General features: G+C 44.7%; 1 protein-coding gene across 6 annotated transcripts in view; it reads left to right on the top strand.

Moving 5' to 3' along the window:
• Window positions 1-14785, top strand: part of Specc1 (sperm antigen with calponin homology and coiled-coil domains 1) — a 261968-nt gene that overhangs the window by 48715 nt on the left and 198468 nt on the right. Inside the window, exon 1 of one of the 6 annotated variants that reach the window (XM_076936675.1) lies at window positions 792-918. The exons of 3 other annotated variants lie outside the window; for them this stretch is intronic. The gene's annotated coding sequence lies outside the window, so the exon portion shown is untranslated. Of the gene's footprint in view, window positions 1-791; window positions 919-8333; window positions 8446-8504; window positions 8614-14785 lie in introns of those variants that run through there. 2 more of the 6 variants (XM_076936676.1, XM_076936677.1) reach the window with 2 other exon arrangements.

Here is a 14785-nt window from a genome sequence, read left to right as displayed (position 1 = left end):
CCTGGCTGTCCTGGAACTCACTCTGTAGACCAGGCTGGCCTCGAACTCAGAAATCCACCTGCCTCTGCCTCCCAAGTGCTGGGATTAAAGGCGTGTGCCACCACTGCCCGGCTGGCTTTTACGCTTTATTTGTGGTGAAATCTGCCTCATTTTCCCAGGTTTGTTGGTGTTAACCATCACAGAATTTTCTGCACATTTGCTACACAGTGCTGTTGCCCAAAAGGGGCAGTAGCCAGTGGGCACAGGAGCTTGCTGAGTTTATCAAGAGTCAGGGAGTCACAAGGCTTGTGTTATGAAGAAAGATGTATCATTTGGGAGCTTTGTGAATTAAAAATGAAGTATAAATTTATTTATTTAGGATTAAAATAGAAATCACAATGAATTCCCAAAGGTGCTGTGGTTAAGAAGCCCCAGATCTTTCGGTCAAATCCAGAGAACAGCCTGCTTTGAAGAGCTTCCTGGTTCCTGACTTTCTGTCAACCCAGAGCTCCACAGACAGCAGCATACATGAGGGCCCCAAAGCTCAAGGGCAGACTGGCTTTTTCTTTTGCTTCACTATCTCAGGGTATCTGTACTTGCCTCTTGTGGGTTGAAGAAGTTCCCTTTTATTCCTAGCCAGCCGACATCTTTACATTTTTAATTTTGGAGAAGTCTAAATTAAATACTTGGCACCCAGTCAGAGAGAAATTAGATTTTGTATCATGTGTATATATGAACTTGTAAGTGTGGGGGGCAGGAGGGGAGAGGCAGAAGGAGAGGCATGGGGAGCAGAGCCCGCCTGCTTCCTGAGTGGGCCTTGCCCAAGCGCTGGCTGAATGTGGTTTTCCTCTCAGACAGCAACTGGCTCAGAATAGAGCGGTGGCTTTACTGACTGAGGCCGGCAGCTCCCAGGAGGGAAGAGAAGCTGAGGGCTTTGCAGTAAGTATGAAGCTGGTTATTATTTAAGACTGGGGTAAAAGATCTTAGGGGATGGCTGACTAGAAGAAAGGTCCTGATGCACCCGTAGACCTGAAGGTTGTGCAGGGACTGCAGAAGCTAACACTGCTTGCCTGCTTTGGGGGCTGGCGGTACATTTGATATTCATATACTATCTCGGGAGGAAAGCCATCTTCTGGTGAGTCATTTTCCCCCCTATCATGCAAAGTCAGGATGATTCATTACTGTATGAACGTCTGCCAAGAAGCCTACTCCTAGGGCACCAGTCACTAGAAATGCAGAGCTCTCTCCTCATAAATACGGTGACTAGACCAGCTTGGTGCATTCTTTTGGTTAAGGATAGTAGTCTGAAGTCCTGCTGAGAAAAACTTCCATCTAGATGGATTCTTGGTGTGTGGAAGGTTCTGGAGTTGTCAGCCTGTGGGGTTTGACCTTGCAGAGGAATAGATTAGAGGAATAGATTCTGTTCCAGTGCTGAGCATCTGGACCAAACCTTGTTTCTGGGGTCTGGAATAATTTTAAAGTGACGACAGGCCATAGCTTCCTAGGAAGCTATATGTTCATGGTTTTTCTGTGACCGTCTCCCCCGAACCCGCAGAAGGCTGTCAGTTCTTTGCTGTATCTTCCAAAGGCGTCTGCATTTCTATTCTTAGTTTCCACTCTGTTTTCTGGGAATGGAGCTTGGGCTTTGATTTCTTTTTCCGGTCCACTTGAACTTTTATATTGGAGTGATTTAGCTCAGAAATGCAGAGAGTTCACACGTAAGTGATGAGATGCACCTTCCCTTTCAGAATGCAAAGGTGAGGTTGTTTTGGTGCAGCCTCAGTGAGTTCTTATCCAGGTGGCTCCTTTTGTCCCAGGAAGTTCCAAAGTTCCATTCTCTATACTGCCCGAGTCTTAGGGGTCTTTTTAGAGTAGCTGGTTCTGCTTCCTAGGACCTTCCTCTTGTCAAGTGTCGTCTAGACAGAAACTCCTAAAGGCAGCGGAGAGTGCAAAATGAACTGCACTCAGCTTCCATTTACAACTCTGGGATCGGAAATGAACTCTTGCACGAAAGCTCTCCTCTTTCAAAAACTCATCTCAGTTTTCGTTTTCAAATGTTAAATGACAGAAGTAATATTTTAGAGTTCTCACCCTGGAGCACGAAAGGCTGCGCGTGCTTTGTGAGCAGAACTCCAGCCATTCATTGCCTGCAGTAGCCCCGGCGACAGCTGGTTTTTTGACCCTGACTTCATGTGTGAGGTGGGACACAGCCTGGTAAGGCAGCTGGGTGGTGAGGTGACAGAATGGGAAGTCTTGTCTTGACTTCCTGGTCCAGGGCTATGCACTGATGCCACACAGCAAAGAGATATTTGGTTATTGCTTTCTCTCTCCCACTCTTTTTACAAAAGTATTTTTACGTTTTCGAGACAGGGTTTCTCTGTGTAGCCTTGACTGTCCTGGAACTCCCTCTGTAGATGAGGTTAAATTTTTTTAAGTTAAAAAACCAACCAAACAAACAAACAAACCAGGTCTATAGTGACTCATGCCTTTGATCCTAGCACTTCAGAATGCAGAGGCAAGTAGATTCCTGCGAGTTCAGGGCTACACAGAGACTCTGTCTGAATAATCAATCAAGTAAATAAATAATTTTTAAAAACTAAAAATTAGGTTGCTTTGTTTCTCCTCTCTCTTCTCCCTCCCACCTTCTCCCTCCCTCCTTCCTCCCACCCCCATCAACGTCCCATTTTCCTTCCCTCTCCCTCCCTTCTTTTCTTGCTTCCTTCTGTTTCTTACGTTATAACTAATACTTCAGTAACTTCCTTTGGCGAAGGGATGTTTCCCATGTTTATGGGTTTTACCTGTAAATTTGCCAGTGTGAGATCACTGGGTCAAAGGGTGCAAATGCTGTGTTCGTCACAGGTCGTGAACACAGAGCCTAGCATGAAGCATGTGCTGTACTTCTGAGCTGCTCCAGCCCTGGTGGGAGTTTTTTAGTGGTGCCTGGTATGTGCTTCTGGGTTGCTTTCTACCTGCTGTGTGAGATCCTTCTATTTTAATTTCATCTGTTTGCCACCATGGACATGACAAGGAGTATCTTCATTTTCACAAGACGATGTTTAGGTCTTGTCTTCATCTTGTTGCTGCTGGCTTTCTTGGGGTTTTAGTGGAATACATGTGATGGTTAATCTTGAATGTCAACTTGATTTGACCCAGGAGGCTGAAAAGGTTCCTGAGGTACACTTAGGGTGTTCTTTGAGGGTGTTTCCACAGATGACCAGATAAGGCTTTGGACTTAAGCAATATTGAATCCACTGAAAGATTCCAACTTGGGAGACTTTGGCTTGTAGGAAGTGGGTCTGTTTTGGGGATGACAGCCCTGAGGTGTGCTTTGCCCAGGCCCCTTCCTGTCACCCTTGCTCTGGTTCCTTCATGAGAGGCTCAGACACCCCCACCCCCAATCTACTCAAGGACTGAAACTCTCAAAGAGAAAGTGACCTGTGCTGCCTTAGGCTGTTTCTGTCAGGCATTTGGTCACAGCTTGATGTCTGTCGTGATGTCATAATATCATGGTGTTGCTAGCTACTTTCCCAGCTCCATGTTAACCTTCTAAAGGATTTTCATGGATCTGGAAAGGTGCCAAGTGGTGACAAGCAGGTCTTGTCCCGCTGCGGGTTCTCATTCAGCTCCCAGCACATACTCCAGGGAGCTTGCGGCAGTTCCAGGTCCTCTGCCACCTCCTTCTGACCTCTACAGGTACCAGCACTTAGCCACCCTCCACATATGCAGAATTAGTAAAGCAAACTTTAAAATTCGAATTTGGTAGATTCTGGCTTAACTATATACAAGACCCTGGTTTTAATAAGTAAAGCCCTTAAAATAAATAGTAAATAAATAAAATAAAAATGAATAATTGGAAAACCATGTGGTCATTTAGTGTTTTTCCACAGTTGAAACTGTTCTGCTTTTTCTGAGCCTTCTCTTTTAAGGGATTTATTTTCTTCCAGCATTTACTCTGCTGAGTGATGTGGAAGGCAGATTTAAGCTGACATTTAAAATAATACTAAACTGTTTTCCCAATATCATTTATAAGTAACCCCATACTCTCTGCTATATTTTTAAAGATGTGTGTGTGTGTGTGTGTGTGTGTGTGTGTGTGTGTGTGTGTGTGTGTGTGAATTTGAGTGCAAAGCCTGCAGAGGCCAGAAAGGCTTGACACTGGCACTGCAGGTGGTAGTGAGCTCCCTGGCGCTGAGCTGAAACTGATGTCCAGTAGGAGCAGGAAGTGTCTCTCCAGCTTCCATTGTTGAGATTTCATAATGTCTTTTTTTTTTTTTTTTTTTTTTTTCTTTTTGAGACAGGGTTTCCCTGTGTAGCCCTGGCTGTCCTGGAACTGACCAGGCTGGCCTCAAATTCAGAAATCTGCCTTCTTCTACTTCCCAAGTGCTGGAATTTCATAATGGTTTGGAATAATCTGAGATTTGTGTATGTGATATATTTCTGTCTCATTAGCACATCATGGTAATTTATTCTTTTGTGATATATAGGGTGAATGGAATGTTTAAAGTAATTGTGTCAAAATAAGAAACTAGATAAGGTTGTTTTTTGAAGGTGAAGAAATACAGACTACATTCTCAAACACACATATGTGTGCACACATAGAGTCTGGTTTATGTAATGTGTAGAGGGTATGTAAATTATGAAAATATATATATATATATATATATATATATATATACTGGATACACAAGTGTGCATTATATTTTTTTATTGAGTCAAATGTATAGTTCTTTTTGGCTTAAGAAAAAACTTTGTGTAATCTGGAGACTCCACACATTAGGAACTGCTACCCTATAAAGACAGGCTAGTGGCTGGAGGAGAGAGCATGTGAAACAGGGCTAAGACTGTTGTGTGATGAAGAACACCCATGCATCAGAAACAAATACACAAGAAAAATGGGCAACATTTATAAGTAGGTGATTCCCAGAAGAGTAAATACATGATGCTCAGTCTCAGAGTCACAGGAGAAGACATATACATTGGCAAAACACTGACAGTATGAATAATAATGACAAGAACATATGGATATGTACATTAGCAATAAAAAGCTAGATAGTGAGTTCTAGACCAGTCATGGCTACACAGTGAGACCAGTCTCAAAAAGAAAAAGACAAGACCATATATTGTGTGTAATTATGCATGTGTGTATGGCAGAGGCCACAGGTTAACATCAGTCATGTATTTTCCTCAGGAGTGACAGCATCTGTCACTGTACCTGGAGCTCACTAGTTTTGGCTAGCAGAGATGGCCATGTCTCCACCTCCCCAGCACTGGGGTCCCAGGCACGCGCTACCATGTCTGGAAGCTGGGATCTGAACTCAGCTCCTCATGCTTGCACGCTAAGCGCTTTACAACTGAGCAGCCCAATGCTGTACACTTTTAAATAAGAATATCTGGTATGATCAAATTATGTTTAAATTCTTAGTTATGTTAAGAAATATCATTATTTTTATATAGTCATAAGAATTCATTTTTAAAAGCACAGATGTGTGGTACCAAGCTGTGTGTGCTGTTTCCTCCAAAGAGTGATATAGACCCAGGGCAGTCCGCTTCCTCTTTGGGGAGGGTATACTTCAGTGTTGGAATTTCTTATGAGTCTGTGTTTGTATATTTGTGGAACACAAATAGATAATCAGGAAATTTCTTAGACACATAGGCGAGAAGATTCTTGGGAACAGGATCCCAGAAGTAGAAGCCCAGCATTGAGAAAGTAGATGGCAGGTTTGAATATCAGGGAGCGTTTGAGAGGCAGGAGAAACCTGAATTAGGTTATAGAGGAGGAGGCACGGAACTTGTTGAGAAAGCAGAACACTAAGTACTGGAGGACAGGTTGCTGGAGTGATGCATGCTGGTTGCGCCCTGCTCTGTCCCTATTCCCGGGCTTAGTGTGGTGACTCCCTACCGAGCTCAGCGGCACCCTGGAGTCACTAGCATTTTATCTCTCCACTTGAAAGCTACCACCTGAGGTTCAAAATAACCCTTTATCCAGTTTCTTAATCCATTTCTTGTTGCTATAACAGAAGATGGGACACCAAGTACTTTATTATGTAAAATGGCAGTTCTTAGCTCACAGTTTTGGAGGTAGAAGAACCAGATGTGCAGCTCCGTGTGTTCAGCCTAGGCTGAGGGTGGTCCAGCTAGGTGGCAGCATGGCAGATGGCCTCGTGCAGGGAACTTGTACAAGAGTGTTCTTTTTATAATCATCTAGTCTTGCCTCAGCTGACAACAGTCCTAGAAATATTATGTTCATTGCTTCTGGAGGGGGCACCTCCAACCACCTGGCCAGCTCCTGCTCCTCTTAGGTCCTACCTCTTTAAAATTTTTGTCTTAAATTTTCTTCCTTCCTTCTTTCTTTCTTTCCTGCTGGTTGCGCCCTGCTCTGTCCCTGTTCCTGGGCTTAGTGTGGTGACTCCCCCCCTTTTTTTTTCCTTCTTTTTTTTTTTTTTTTTTTTTTTTTTACAGGGTTTCACTCTTGAGCTTTGGCTGGCTCAGAATTTGCCTGGTAGACCAGGTTGGCCTTGAACTCACATAGATCCACCTGCCTCTGCTTCCCTAGTGCTAAGCCTTTGGTTCCTGGCCAGCCTTAATTCTGTAAAAACAAACAAAAAAACAAACAACTATTATATTAAGTCCCATTTGTGTGTGGGGCTGCTCTCTGGAGTATCCTCAACCTAGCATAGTCTATACCTTTAAAGAAAACTGGTTCCCCTTTGTTCAAAAGTCACAGACTCCTCACCAAGGGGTGTGTGTGTGTGTGTGTGTGTGTGTGTGTGTGTGTGTATCTTTCCCTCTGTGTCCTTGGATTGTTGACTGGTTTGATCTTATGCAGGTCTTATGCAGGCAGCCACAGCCACCATGAACTCATGAGTACAGAGGTCCTGTCCCATCCAGAAGACAATACCCTTCTTGGCCCACTCCCCACCGCCCCCAGTCTCTGACTCTTAGAGGCTTCCCAGCCGCCCTTCTGTGGTGATCCCATTTGTGGATGAGCATTCCCCTGACATTTATTCTCTATACTTTGATCAGTTGTGAGCTTCCACCTAAACCATTATCCACTCCACAGAGGCTTCTCTGATGAGGTCTTACAGCTATGCTAAGATAGAGATATAAATTTGGAGGGTAGTTTGATACTGTGACCATTGAGCCAAATGACTTAGTAGACATACCACAGTCAGGTCCTGCTGCATCAGTGCCATCATACTGAGGACCAGGCTTCTAGCATACAGATCTTTGGAGGATGCATGCAGACTATAGCATCTCCTTAAATACCTAGCAGACACCAGTACCTAGCCTGCTCCAGGCAGCATCATGCCTGGAGAGATAAGGGGGTCGTGGCCATGATTAGAGAAGGAGACACCACAGCAGGAGGTGGGAAGCAAGCATCTGGGGCTCAGTGCTGCGGGTGGACCTCAGGAGGCCGTGCTCATCATCTCATCAAGAAGGGACACATACACACTGAAGAGTCTCATCAGCTACTGTGATTGTCCCTGTGATGTCACCCTGAGGATGCAGTGTGGAAGAGTTACAGAGGAAGGACATGAAGCCGTGGCTATTCTGAGAAGCACCTACAGAGTATCTGCATCTTTACTGGGGACTTTCCAACATGTAGTCCCCTCACCTCAAGCTAATCCCACCCCTCCAGTTCTTCTTGTCTCTACTTTTCTTCTCCAGGACTACAGAACTTAGTTATTATTTCTTCTTCTCACGGTTGCTGCCACTGCCAGCCACCAAGACTTCTGCAATTCCCCCAAAGCTTACATTATTAACAGACGGAAACAGAATTACCCTGTGAGAAACAAGGAGAGTGAAATGAAGCCAAACGTAACAATTAAAATTTAAAACACCCAGTTGGGAAGGCTAAGGGCAGGGTGGGTTCTGTCACGGAGAGCGCTGTTTATAAGGAGGAAGGAAATGTATTTGGCTGAGACATTAACTGTGCTGCCGGAGGGTTGGCAGAAAGAGACTGGGGGACATCTATTAATTCTGCATAATTCTGAGAGTGTGTGAGGTAAGTCAGTAATGCATTACGACTTGAGGAGGAGCAGGGGTCCCCTGAGGCAGGCCTGTGTGGAAGTCATACCTGGTTGCTGCAGTAACAACCTCCTCATGAGAACTAGGAGGGCTTGAAATAGCCATCTCTGCTTCAGAAAAAAAGATGTGTAGCCTTTCCCGCCTCCCCTAGGGTGAAGTAGGGGAGGTAGGGAGGGAGAGAAAAAGGGAGATTAAAGGTAGGATCTTGAGAGATGCTTTTAGGTTGTAAGTAAGTGTCCACTGAGCCCAGCATTGTAAGGACTGCTGGGGTACTCAGGCTCACGAGGCACTGTGGTCAGTGTCCTTCACTGATGGCTTCATATGCTACCAGAACCCCTGCATGAGGAGACACAGATCCTGCTTGAGCTGCTGTGTGATTTGATGATCTGTCTGGTGGACCATCCGTGAGGAGGGCTGTGTCCCTCTGGCAGGACCAAGGTGAGGTGATGAGCACGGCCTCCTGAGGTCCATCTGCAGCACTGAGCCGCACCTGCTTGCTTCCCACCTCCAGCTGTGGTGTCTCCTTCTCTAATGCTGCTGTTCCCCTCACCACAGAGGATGTCACCCAGAGTCTTTCCCTCCTGACTTGGGTGTGCCCCTTCTTGGGTGAGCTCTTCCCTTTTTTTGACAGTCAGTGTTTTCTGTTCCCTATACTGGACCATGAACCCAGGTGGGAGGGGTGGGATGGACCTTGCCCATCCTTGTGTCCTGATGCCTGCTACAGTGCCTGCGGCACATGAGGTAGTCCCAGGGTGCTTGCAAAACAGGTAAAGGAGTAAAGCCATCCAGCTGTTGTGTTCTTCCAGGACCCCACCCTTCATCTCCTGGTGTAGCATGCCCTTAATCCTAGCACTCGGGAGACAGAGGCAGGAGAATCTGTGACTTGGAGACCAGCCTGGTTTATAGTGAGTTCCAGAACATCGAGGGTTACACAGAGAGACCCTGTCTTAAAACAAACAACACCCCAAACCAGAAAGGACGTGTTTACATTTTCTCTAAGTATTCATATTGCTGTTACTGCTGTGGCTCTTTTTTTTTTTTTTTTTTTTTTTTTTTGTTGTTGTTGTTGGTTCTCATGAGCTCTTTGCAAACCTAAAAATCAAATGCTTTCCAGGTTTGTGTTCTGTGCTTTTATTTTCTTTCTTTCTTTTAAAAAAAATTTTTTTTTAAAGATTTAATTTTATTAATTTGAGCTGTCTTCAGACACACCAGAAGAGGGCATCAGATCCCATTACAGATGGTTGTGAGCCACCATGTGGTTGCTGGGAATTGAAACCAGGACCTCTGGAAGAGCAGTTGGTGCTCTTGGCCACTGAGCCAGCTCTCCAGCCCAGTTTTTGGTTTCTTAGCAGCATCTTTTGAAGAGCAGAAGTTTATATTTGATAAATTCCAATCTATAAGGGGTTTTGTTTTAGATTTTTGTTCTTGTTTTGTTTGTGGGTTTTTTTGTTTTTTCTTTGTTTATATTTTTATTGTTTTTGTTTGTTTGTTTGTTTGTTTTGGTATTTTGAAACAGGGTCTCATGTAGCCTAGGCTGACTTCACTGTGTGGTCAATGTAACTTTGGATTCCTGGGCACTGGGAAGGTCCTAGATTTTATTTTACCAATCATGCATTTGGCCTCATACCAAAGAACTTGTTCTTAGAATCTTTGTCTAACTCGTGGTCACAGACTTTGTCCTGCTCTCTCAGATACTCTCTGGTCTTAGATTTCAAGTTTCAGTCTGTGATCCATCTTTAAAATATATTGTGGTACAGAAGAAGCTAGACTCAGAAGACTAACCAGCAGTGAGTCAGTCTCTCTCCAGGGCATCTGGGCTGTGGTGGGGACTTTCCTGAGGTGAAGGGGTGGCTGGGGAGCTTGGACACAGAGTGCTGCTGTTAGGACCTGTGTTGTCTAAGGACCGTTCCCCAGAGAAGGGAGTTAGAAGGATGCAGGGAAGGGAAGCCTGATGTTCTAGGGTTTATGTGGCCTTAGGAAGCCTGGGGTCTGGGTGATGGTTTTCCTGCAATGGCTGTGCCTGCCTGGGGTCTCTGCTGCCAGGAGTGGACAGAAGACAGCCAGGGCCAAATATGCAACATTCAGTGTCTCCTACTCTAAAGTAAAGAGCTGATGGCTTTAGGACAGACCCATTCCCTGCTCATGGATGGTCAGATGTGATTCTGTCATAACAAGCTCACCTTAGGAAGCAGGGCTGTTACATAACTGTCTCACCGCTCTAGGGTAGCTGATGCTATACTCACTGTCCCCATAGAAGTACTTTTGAGGATGGTACAGGGAGTGGGTTACAACCAGGTAATCTGGGAGCAGCTGAAAGAATCATTTCTCGATGCGTGGGTTTTATATGTATTTAAAACACAACCTGAGAAGCATTTGCTGCTGAGATGGGGCATAATGCAGGCGCTGAATATGTTACCCTGCAAAGCACAGCAGTTGCTTTCATTAGCCAGCTGGCACTCCGGGAAGATAGCTAAAGCCTGTGGGTTAGGAAAAAAAGGAGTTCAGAAATGCGAGAACAGAAAAGAAATAGCTGTGTCGCTGATTTCAGTTAATCCGGCAACAATAAAGAAATCCAGGACTCCCCATGCTCGGAGAAGGGACAGCCACCCACAACCCTGTGTGTGTGTGAGGGCTTGTCTTTCACTGTTCATCAGGGAATGGTGGGTATCCTTGACGCTGGGGACACCATGGTGACAATGTAGCTGTAAATGAGGTCCCAGGGTTCTCCATGTCTTTTGAGGTTCCTTCCCTTATATTCTACCTCCCCTTGCTGTTAAAGGTTGATCCTAGGAGTGATGTTAATTGCTACACAGACTCCATGAGGCTTTTGCTCCCAGCCGGCACACTTCCTGGGGTGGCTGAGGTCTCTGCTGTATATAGCCCTGTGGGCACTCCACAGCTTTGGGGACCACAGATGGGAGCCAACCCCAGGCATGTTACCTCCATCCATTGTTACTACCATGGTCCTTTGTAGCTTCAAGTTGTCAAGGAATCCCAGAAGGCATGGGGAGCATGCTGGGAGAAGGTTGACTTTGCTGAGGAAATAGCTCCTTCAGTGTCTTGTAACCCAATTCCTACCTCCCTTTCTAATCCTAGACTGAGAATGCTCCCAGGAAGCCTTGCAGCCTCACAGATGGACAGACAGACTCCCTGACATCTGGACCACATTATTCCATATGGCAGGGATTCAACTGAGACCTTCTATGCTTAGCTCCTCAAGCTTATGGGACCATGAACTGTTTTGCCAAATACTGAAATGCCACTGAAGTTTCATCTCCACCTGATAGGAGACCTTCATAAATGTGTTAGAGATTGTAGGACGCTGAGGGCATCATGTCTAAGAAATGGCTGTTCTGGAGCAGGAGGCAAGAGGAGCCAAAGACTAGTCTTGTTCTTTCTCTAGCAGTTCTGAGTTTTACCATGTTCAGCATTTTCCTTATTCGACTGAATATCTTCTCCTGATATACCTACTATTGCATGAGTTTGCATGTATGAATACAGACATGCAGAGTCAGCAATCAGGTTATCTTGGGCCTTTGTTCCATGAAACCCCTCCTGGGTGTTCTCAGCCTGCATTTGATGTAAGATAAGGATGAGTGGTAAGGTTAGGAGGACTGAGCGTGTGTCTTCGGGGGAAAAGAGAAAAACATGGTTAAAATATCAGAATAAACGAGCCATTGGAGGATGTCTTATCATGTGACCTGTGGAGTTTATGTTGGTGTGGTATGTTCCCTCCATGATGACAAGTTGACACCAGCTCTCTGAAACTGAAGGGGTTGTAGCTGGGTATAGTGGCCTGTTGCAGCCCAAGCTGCCCCATGTTGGGTGCCAAAAATGTTTCGAACTGCTCTGCCCCACACTTGGGGGCCAAAATGTCGCAGACCACTCTGTCAGTGTTGGAACCCGAACTGCCAAAAGCTTTGGGGGCTAAATTGTTAGAGCCTGGCACTGCCCCAAGCTGCTCCAGTCCACAGGTCAGGGTTCAGCAAGAGAGAGAGTGAGGATGGACGCGAAGAATGGAGATCAGACAGAGTGTGATTCAATCTGATTATTCTTCAGTCTCCTTCTCTCCAAGTCCCTAGTTCCTAATCCCTAGTTCCTAGTCCCAAGTCTCAGGTCCTAATCCCAATCCTAAATTGCTAGTCTCTTTCCCAGTTCCAAGTTACTTCTTCCACGTGTCTCGTCCCTAGTTCCTAGATCTTAGTCTCTAGTCCCTAGTGCCTCCAAGTTCCAAGTTCTTTCTCTAAGTGCTAAGTGCCTACTACCTAATAATAATTTCTTCTGTCTGCCTCTTGCCTTTTATATGTCTCACTTCTAAGCCACGCCTGTAAGTCATGCCCTTAGGTCTTGTCTCTAAATCTGATCTCTAAGTCACGCCCTTAAGTCACACACCTTTAAGTCTCACACACCCAAGGGAAAATCCTGGGTATCCAAAACAAGATGCTAGAGTGTGCTCAGTTGTTGTAGGCTATTGTAATCAAATCTCTTGTCAGGGTATATGGCTCAAGATGGCTGCAAGGATGATAGCTGCCTTCTGTCGGCTCCCCACTGTGGCCCACACCTATAACCTCAGCATTCCAGAGGTGGGAAGACCGACCCCCTATCTATCTCTCTATCTCTCTATCTTTCTATTATCTGTTTACTTTCTTGTCTGCCTTCCTATCTGTCTGTCCATCTATCATATATCTGTCCATCTACCTGTCTATCTTATCTCATCTTATCTATCCATCTTTCTTATTTATCTATCTATCTTGAGACAGTCCCACTGTGTAGCCCTGGCTAGCTTGAAATTCACTGAGATGTCCCCTGTCCCTGCCTCCTTAATGCTGGAAATAAAGGCATGGGCCACCATGCCTTGGGAAGATAGTGATTTTGAGATCAGCCTGGGTTACATAGTGTGACCCTATCTCAAACAACACAGTTTGTGGGTTTGGGTGGCATGCTTCCTTAAGGTGTGAGGACAATCTTGATGAGTTTTTTGAACTTCTTGTGACCTTCACTTGCAATATATCTATTGTAATATATCTAGCATGAGGAAGGCATGGCTTTCTGGAACTGGTGTTGATTTCTCTGCTGATGGCTTCCTGTGGTCAGAGAGGCAATGGGGAAAACAAAAGCAGTGGATGCCTGATGCTGTGGTACTCTGAGAAGTCCACTGAACTTCAGAGAGCAGCTACTGGGGCTTTGCAGGAGGCGGGTGAACCTGTTTAATTGGCCTATTTTGAGGATACCAAACTGTATTCTAGCCATGCTAAAAATGTAACAATTATTCCAGAACATACCAGCTAGCATGTGGCATACATAAACTTGAGAGTCTACTATGAGGGGAAACATTTTATTCTCAAAAATAAATAGATGAATAAACAAATAAATAAATAAATCCCCTTCTTCCTGTTTCCAGTAGTCCTGAATGTCATTTATTTTTTTTTCCTATGGGGTCAAAGGTACCTAAGTGTATAACTGTAACTGGAAAAATAAGGGACAAAAATCAGATATTGGCAGTTTTTCTGTTTTCATTTGTGAGTTAATTTTTAATATAAATGCAGGATATAAAGCATTAATGCAAGTCAAAATGTTTCAGCAAGCTCATTTCAACAGTTCAACTTTGTAGCAATTATAAATAAGCCTGTTAAAAATTTCTGGACAATGCCAGCATTTGAAATTTGAATTAAAAAAGAAGTAAATTTCTTATTCTCATTCTCTCTGTCTCTCTCTCCTCCTTTCTTCCTCTTCTTCTTCCTCCTCCTCTTCCTCTTCTTTTTTGAGACAGGGTCCCCCTATGTAGTTCTAGTTGTCCTGGAGCTCACTATGTAACTCTGGATATCCTGGACTCACTTTGTAGACCAGGCTGGCCTTGAACTCACAGAGGTCCACCTGCCTTTGCCTCCTGAGTACAGGGATGAAAGACATGCACTACCATGCTTTGCTATAAGTAAATTTCTTACTGAAGGCCAAAGGGAGGAGAAACTAGTAGATGTGGTCATGGAGGTGGCCTTGCCTCTCATAGGCTTTTGTCATATTGTCACAGAGGATTTAATTCAGCACTGCAGTGGGCAAAGTTTGCCCCCCTTCCCATCTTGAGTAACAGTAGTTCATGTGGAGGTGGAGGGCACAGAAGTTTTTCTGGGTTGGGGGGCAGTGTGTGTCTCAGTCCTGGCATTGTTCCTAGAGGAACTATTCCAAAAGTGACAGGATTGGCCTGCTGCCATACACCTCACACCTCTAGCCCCAGATTACACAGGGGTCTTGGCAACAAAGAAAAACATGGTGGAAGATAAAGTACCCAGACTTGAATCTTTGAATTATTGGTTCCATAAATTTTTGGTCATCACTAATTCCCATATTTGGAAGCATCTGCTTACATAAATTCATTCGTTATATTCCGGTTAAGACATCTGATTCTTACCACCACCAACTGGGCCAGCAAGGTTGCTCAGCAGGTAGACATCTTCAGCCAAGCCTGAGAACCTGAGTTTAATCCCTGGGACCCACATGATGGAAGAAGAGACTTGATCCCAAAAGTCACCCTCTGACCTCCATATGTGCACTGTGACACGTACTTACACACAACACATAAAATGTAATTTTAAAAACTTTTAAGATACCATAAGCCACTGTTGACATCATAAGCAATGTCAGGTAATTATTAGAGATTTGACATGGAATAACTTTGGGGACTCTTTTTTTGAAGTATTTTTGTTACTTTTGTCTATTTGTGTGTCCTGGGAGGCTGTGAAGGTCAGAGGATAACTTTGAGGAGTCACTGTCTCTCCTTCCA

The sequence above is a fragment of the Arvicanthis niloticus genome, chromosome 6, assembly GCF_011762505.2.
Source record: "Arvicanthis niloticus isolate mArvNil1 chromosome 6, mArvNil1.pat.X, whole genome shotgun sequence".
Classification (NCBI taxonomy): Eukaryota; Metazoa; Chordata; class Mammalia; order Rodentia; family Muridae; genus Arvicanthis; species Arvicanthis niloticus.
Note: the sequence above shows the minus strand (reverse complement) of the source record. Positions and strands in the feature narration are given on the sequence as shown.